This window comes from Oncorhynchus clarkii, chromosome 15 (assembly GCF_045791955.1).
Source record: "Oncorhynchus clarkii lewisi isolate Uvic-CL-2024 chromosome 15, UVic_Ocla_1.0, whole genome shotgun sequence".
Lineage (NCBI taxonomy): Eukaryota > Metazoa > Chordata > Actinopteri > Salmoniformes > Salmonidae > Oncorhynchus > Oncorhynchus clarkii.
In genome coordinates, this window is record NC_092161.1 from 17,101,019 (window position 1) to 17,108,919 (window position 7,901).

Below are 7,901 nucleotides of genomic sequence, written 5' to 3' on the forward strand. Positions count from 1 at the left end.
GACAATGCAGTAATAACCAACAAGTAATCTAACTAACAATTCCAAAACTACTGTCTTGTACACAGTGTGAGGGGATAAAGAATATGTACATAAGGATATATGAATGAGTGATGGTACAGAGCAGCATAGGCAGATACAGTAGATTGTATCGAGTACAGTATATACATATGAGATGAGTATGTAAACAAAGTGGCATAGTTAAAGTGGCTAGTGATACATGTATTACATAAGGATACAGTCGATGATATAGAGTACAGTATATACGTATGCCTATGAGATGAATAATGTAGGGTAAGTAACATTATATAAGGTAGCATTGTTTAAAGTGGCTAGTGATATATTTACATCATTTCCCATCAATCCCATTATTAAAGTGGCTGGAGTTGAGTCAGTGTCAGTGTGTTGGCAGCAGCCACTCAATGTTAGTGGTGGCTGTTTAACAGTCTGATAGCCTTGAGATAGAAGCTGTTTTTCAGTCTCTCGGTCCCAGCTTTGATGCACCTGTACTGACCTCGCCTTCTGGATGATAGCGGGGTGAACAGGCAGTGGCTCGGGTGGTTGATGTCCTTGATGATCTTTATGGCCTTCCTGTGACATCGGGTGGTGTAGGTGTCCTGGAGGGCAGGTAGTTTGCCCCCGGTGATGCGTTGTGCAGACCTCACTACCCTCTGGAGAGCCTTACGGTTGAGGGCGGAGCAGTTGCCGTACCAGGCGGTGATACAGCCCGCCAGGATGCTCTCGATTGTGCATCTGTAGAAGTTTGTGAGTGCTTTTGGTGACAAGCCGAATTTCTTCAGCCTCCTGAGGTTGAAGAGGCGCTGCTGCGCCTTCTTCACAATGCTGTCTGTGTGAGTGGACCAATTCAGTTTATCTGTGATGTGTATGCCGAGGAACTTAAAACTTGCTACCCTCTCCACTACTGTTCCATCAATGTGGATAGGGGGTGTTCCCTCTGCTGTTTCCTGAAGTCCACAATCATCTCCTTAGTTTTGTTGACGTTGAGTGTGAGGTTATTTTCCTGACACCACACTCCGAGGGCCCTCACCTCCTCCCTGTAGGCCGTCTCGTCGTTGTTGGTAATCAAGCCTACCACTGTTGTGTCGTCCGCAAACTTGATGATTGAGTTCTGTTGTGGTAAGAGGGTGAGGTGGTGTGACAGGGTTCATTATGTTGTGGTAAGAGGGTGTGGTGGTGTGACAGGGTTCATTATGTTGTGGTAAGAGGGTGAGGTGGTGTGACAGGGTTCATTCTGTTGTGGTAAGAGGGTGAGGTGGTGTGACAGGGTTCATTCTGTTGTGGTAAGAGGGTGAGGTGGTGTGACAGGGTTCATTATGTTGTGGTAAGAGGGTGAGGTGGTGTGACAGGGTTCATTCTGTTGTGGTAAGAGGGTGAGGTGGTGTGACAGGGTTCATTCTGTTGTGGTAAGAGGGTGAGGTGGTGTGACAGGGTTCATTCTGTTGTGGTAAGAGGGTGAGGTGGTGTGACAGGGTTCATTCTGTTGTGGTAAGAGGGTGAGGTGGTGTGACAGGAGTCACATGATTAAAGGAACACTTGTTTGCCAGGCCCATCTTTGTGTGCCTTTGTTGTCTGTTCTAGCAGCAGGCTTAATCTGTGTGTAATTCTCTTTCTGATGAAATGTGTTGAATTGGGATCGAAGGACCCGTCCTGACATGATTATGAGAGATTCGTCTGAAGCCATCTGTCACCGTTATGAAAAGGGGGTGAGGGAGGACTAACAGAGAGAGATGGATGGGGGAGGGAGAGACCAGGAGAGAGGAAGGGATGGAAAGAAAGAGAGAGGGAAGGAGAGACAGGGAAAGAAGAGTGCAGACCTTCTGTTCAACAGCCCTGCCACAAACCCGCAATTACACAGGCCCTCAGCATACAGTGTTACTTTACATCGAGGTCTGGAGGTGAGAGAGACTACAATTCAATCAACACTGATAACCAGCTGGCTGGCTAAGACTTCTAGAACTGTGTAAATTAACATGCAAATTCATCCATAAAACCACATTTAATGTGTATATAAAACAATAGGTAATGAGTCTCATTTAAACATTATGCTCTCTTGCCGATAGAAAAACACTGTCTTGACTACATTAACCTACACTGTACACTATTAGGTTATTTCTGCCTGTAATACAGCCATTTTGTGGGGGAAAACTAATTCTGATTGGCTGGGCCTGGCTGCCAAATAGGTGGTCCTATGCCCTCCCAGGCCCACCCATGTCTGCACTCCTGCCCAGTCATGTGAAATCCATAGATTCAGGCCTAATTCATGTATTTAGTGATATGAACTGTAACCCAGTAAAACCTTTGAAATTGTTGCATGACGCATTTATATTTTTGTTCAGTATAAATACTATTTTGACCTGGTTAGGGCCTTGAGTTTACACAATCAAATGAGGTCAGAGGTCAGTTTCCCATGTCCAATGCCATCCCCTTTGGTACCTTGTAGAGTCCATGCCCCGAAGACTTTAAGCTGTTCTGAGGGCAAAAGGGGCTGTCACTCAATACTAGGAAGGTTCCTAATGTTTTGTACACTCAGTGTATATGCCATATCTTCCAGGTAGCAGTGGCTCTGGGCTGGTAAAAATGTCATCTATACTTCATGTTCACACACCAGTTGGAGGAGAGGACACACCAGTTGGAGGAGAGGACACACCAGATGGATCCATTGCTCATCACGACGTCCACTAGCTGTTGGAGAGGAGAAGGCGGACGGAGGCCTCAGCCAACATGCCTGGAGTTGTGTAACAGGCTTCAGTGCCACATGGAAAATGTACACGTTTTCTTTCATGTCCCATATCAGCCATGTACTGCAGCTTCAAATAGATTCCATATCAGCCATGTACTGCAGCTTCAAATAGATTCCATATCAGCCATGTACTGCAGCTTCAAATAGATTCCATATCAGCCATGTACTGCAGCTTCAAATAGATTCCATATCAGCCATGTACTGCAGCTTCAAATAGATTCCATATCAGCCATGTACTGCAGCTTCAAATAGATTCCATATCAGCCATGTACTGCAGCTTCAAATAGATTCCATATCAGCCATGTACTGCAGCTTCAAATAGATTCCATATCAGCCATGTACTGCAGCTTCAAATAGATTCCATATCAGCCATGTACTGCAGCTTCAAATAGATTCCATATCAGCCATGTACTGCAGCTTCAAATAGATTCCATATCAGCCATGTACTGCAGCTTCAAATAGATTCCATATCAGCCATGTACTGCAGCTTCAAATAGATTCCATATCAGCCATGTACTGCAGCTTCAAATAGATTCCATATCAGCCATGTACTGCAGCTTCAAATAGATTCCATATCAGCCATGTACTGCAGCTTCAAATAGATTCCGTGATTGATATGCTCAAATGTAATGGATTTATTCACAACCTGAAGTTCAACTGTAAAAAAACAAAACAAGTCAAATTTACTTTTGGGGTTATTTTCATGGCAGATTGTCATTGTTCATATCACACATATGTAGAGCACTGGAAGTAAAGTGCATGAAATGACATCAACTTCATCTTTAAGTATAGGAGAAAGAGAAGCCTAAGTACAACTGGTCAACAGAGAATACTAGCTTATCGCATAAACTCAGTTGTCAAACAATCTCCTATAACGAACACAGCCATCCCTCAGCTACTCAATCCTCCCCATATTACCCACCTGTTACAAAGACAAATCCAGAGAGGAAAGTAAGCTGTAAAAATGATCCGGCTGTGATACAAGGTTAGCCCTACTACCTCTCTCACTTTTCCTGTGTTATAACAAAGTGCCTATTTCATTCACTGCCATTCATTCTCAGCATTACTTCACATTACAGGTCAACGTTATGGTGCTTAATTATGTGCCGGCTGCTTGGCTCTCCTAATAACCTGTCATTGGGGGGAATTCGAATGTCACACCATATTGTTGAGCCCTAATGGTGGACGGCAGATCCACTGATGAGCGGTTTTGGGACAATTACAGCAGATATTTAAATCACAGGTGGGGTGTGGAGAAACCCACCACACACTGGAATATACACACACACACCCTTGAAGTATCTTGACCCCATAATCCAGCACTCTTGACACTGATAAAACAGACACCTCCCTCCTTCGCCTGCTAAAGAGTTTTAACTGCAGCCTGAACACTTTTATTATCCTCCTAATCCAGATATCCACCATGTCATCAGGCCAAGAGGATTATGCATATCATGAATTATTTTGACACTGGGACCTTTTCATTTTCGACGGCAACATTTCATTCCACCAATCAGTGCCTGGAGTGGTTGTCGCCGGGCGGACGTGGCGGTGTCAGAGGACGAGGCTCCCCTGGCTGCTCCAAATCATCCAAGGGTCATAATGAACTACGGCCACAATTATGAGCTACAGCCTCTCGCTCTCACTTGGTGTGTGTGTGTGTGTGTGTGTGCATGCATCTCATCAGGACCATTTCACAGGGAGCGAAGGAGGACTACTTACACACAGGCAGTAGATATATACGCAATCATAATAATACCCACAATACATCCTCCATAGGCGGAGGGTGGGGCCCACACAGCATTCTAAATAACAAGGGTACATAGTGATAGTCGTCTTCTCTGTGCCTTTTTCTGGCTGACAAGTACACTTATTTATGCAGTGTTGCCCATCCTGGCTGAACTAAAAGTGTCATGACTCCATTGATCCTGGAGTAAGTGTAAAGATTAGCGTTGAATGTTGAGCATGATAATGACATCAATGGCCTCTCAGTGCTCTGCTCCTCCGGTGTCTTTCCACTCTTTATCCCCCATTGAGACTGAACCCTGAATGAGAAAATTGGATCTCCAACCCAGTCTGCCTGTGACCTTCCCTCATCCAGGCCGTCGTCCCCCCCCCCATCTAAAGAGAGGCATTACATCTCGTTATACAACAACACGCCGCTCGCTCAGCGCTTAAGATAAAGAAAAATGTCTCAATTAAATCTCCACCGGGGCCCTCAGCCCGAGAGTTATGGTGCCTCTGTAACACTGATTGCTACACTCACACATCCTGAAAAGTTATTTGACATAAATTACAGGAGCCACATCATTTCACGCCGTGCACAGCGCAGGAGGATTTACAGCTGATCTCATTGACTGGATGCTGAACCTGGAATCAAATCGTCAAAGCGGCTCCGCAGATACACCGTTCTTCCCTATCCATCTTCTCACACTCAGACCCTCATCCCTGGCAAGCATAGATTAAAAATGCATATAGCGCTGCTCCTAGTGATATGGACCACACGTATGCACAAACATGCAAGAGGGGGGCTGATATCGCAGACGAACAAGGAGTGTTTAGGAGAAGGGCACTAGTGCCGTTTGATCAGACAAGATGTGGGTGGAAGTGGAATCTTATTTGAAATATCCAAGAAATTAAAACCTTTTTGTGAAATTAATTCTCAAAATAAGATAAGCTGCTAGTTCTCTCCACTATTCCAGAAACCCAGCAAACACAGTTCTAGATCTGCAGGGAGGTGTAGCTGGCTCTGTTACTTCTCTCCCTGGCAAATAGTTGCTTTCTTCAGAATGTGTGGGTGTATCCGTAGGAGTTTGTGAGTGAATATTGGAAGAATATTTAGAGAATTTATGAGACTTGTTAAAAGAAAAACCCTGGTAGAAAATAATATATTTGGTGTTCCTCAATGCTGCATTGCCTACAACCAGAGGACAGGTATTTATAAATGATAATTATGAAACCATGTAAGTCAAGTTTGAATGCGTAGGCTACCCTGTTCTATTACTACTTCGCTCTGCTTACCTTGTACTTTTATTGGGGGGGCGATACATCCCAAATCTACAATACATCCCAGATCTTTTAATAGAATCATGGGCCTGACTTCAAAGAACTGCTCTAGAACTCTCTATTGCTAAAACAGTTGATAGTTTCAGTCTGATTTAAGACTATGTTTTTAGGCAACTATTTTGTTAATGTAGAAACACAGTTGTCAGTATGTTTGTCCATGTCCTCTCCGTTGACATGAGATTTATCGGTGAATTTTGAGTCGTTTTTCACATTTGTTGGTCACAATTTGTCATTTCCATTTTTTCTCAGCCAAGACTCCCTCTAGTGGAGAGCACATCACATTACCCTGAAAACTGAAAAACTGAAAACCAGACAGTATTCAATACAGGGTAGCTTCATCAGAATAGATTATAGGTGGGGCCATGATAGGTGGGTTCATAATAACAGGAACTTAGTTTAAGGTCAAATTATGTACCAGTATGTATAATAAATAACAGAAAATCAATATATTACATTATTGCAATGTTTTACTGAAAGCATTGCATGACCTCAATGAACTCTTGATCCTTCCCTCACTGAGCCTTCTGTGTTCAGGACTGTTCACCTCATATAAAGTTGGGTGAAATTAAGGCCAGATCCTTCCACGTTGATCTGTATGAAAATCAACAGGGAAATACCCAGTCTCCTCTCCAGCCAGTCCACATACATCCAGCTGATAGCTGTGAGATTCACTAACTACACCTCTCTACTTGCCTGACAAAGCCCTCTGGCACATGGTGAACAGAGGAGCACAGCCACCCGGAGATGTGAACCAGCAGTACTGCTGGGGGGGGGGGGGGGGGGGGGGGGGGGGGGGGGTGTACTGGCTAGGCTGGAGAGGTGAACTGGCTAAGTTGGGGAGCAGCAGGGGGAGGTGGACTGGCAAGGCTGGGGGAGCAGCAGGGGGAGGTGGACTGGCAAGGCTGGGGGAGCAGCAGGAGGAGGTGGACTGGCTAGGCTGGGGGAGCAGCAGGGGGGGGGTGGACTGGCTAGGCTAGGGGAGCAGCAGGGGGAGGTGAACTGGCTAAGTTGGGGAGCAGCAGGGGGAGGTGGACTGGCAAGGCTGGGGGAGCAGCAGGGGGAGGTGGACTGGCTAGGCTAGGGGAGCAGCAGAGGGAGGTGGACTGGCTAGGCTGGAGAGGTGAACTGGCTAGGTTGGGGAGCAGCAGGGGGAGGTGGACTGGCTAGACTGGGGAGCAGCAGGGGGAGGTGGACTGGCTAGGCTGGAGAGGTGAACTGGCTAAGTTGGGGAGCAGCAGGGGGAGGTGGACTGGCTAGGCTAGGGGAGCAGCAGGGGGAGGTGGACTGGCTAAGCTGGAGAGGTGAACTGGCTAGGTTGGGGAGCAGCAGGGGGAGGTGGACTGGCTAGGCTGGAGAGGTGAACTGGCTAGGTTTGGGAGCAGCAGGGGGCGGTGGACTGGCTAGGCTGGGGAGCAGCAGTGGGAGGTGGACTGGCTAGGCTGGAGAGGTGAACTGGCTAAGTTGGGGAGCAGCAGGGGGAGGTGGACTGGCAAGGCTGGGGGAGCAGCAGGAGGAGGTGGACTGGCTAGGCTGGGGGAGCAGCAGGGGGGGTGGACTGGCAAGGCTAGGGGAGCAGCAGGGGGAGGTGAACTGGCTAAGTTGGGGAGCAGCAGGGGGAGGTGGACTGGCAAGGCTGGGGGAGCAGCAGGGGGAGGTGGACTGGCTAGGCTGGAGAGGTGAGCTGGCTAGGTTTGGGAGCAGCAGGGGGAGGTGGACTGGCTAGGCTGGGGAGCAGCAGTGGGAGGTGGACTGGCTAAGTTGGGGAGCAGCACGGGGAGGTGGACTGGCTAGGTTGGGGGAGCAGCAGCGGGAGAAGGACTGGCTAGACTGGGGGAGTGGACTAGCTAGGTTGGGGAGCAGCAGGGGGAGATGGACCAGGCTGGGTAGATGGACCTGGCTGGGTGAACAGCAGGGGGAGGTGGACCAGGCTGCGGTAACAGCAGGGGGAGGTGGACCATGCTGCGGTAACAGCAGGGGGAGGTGGACCAGGCTGCGGTAACAGCAGGAGGAGGTGGACCAGGCTGCGGTAACAGTAGGGGGATGTCCTATGGCAGTACATTTCTGCACTTGCAAGGAA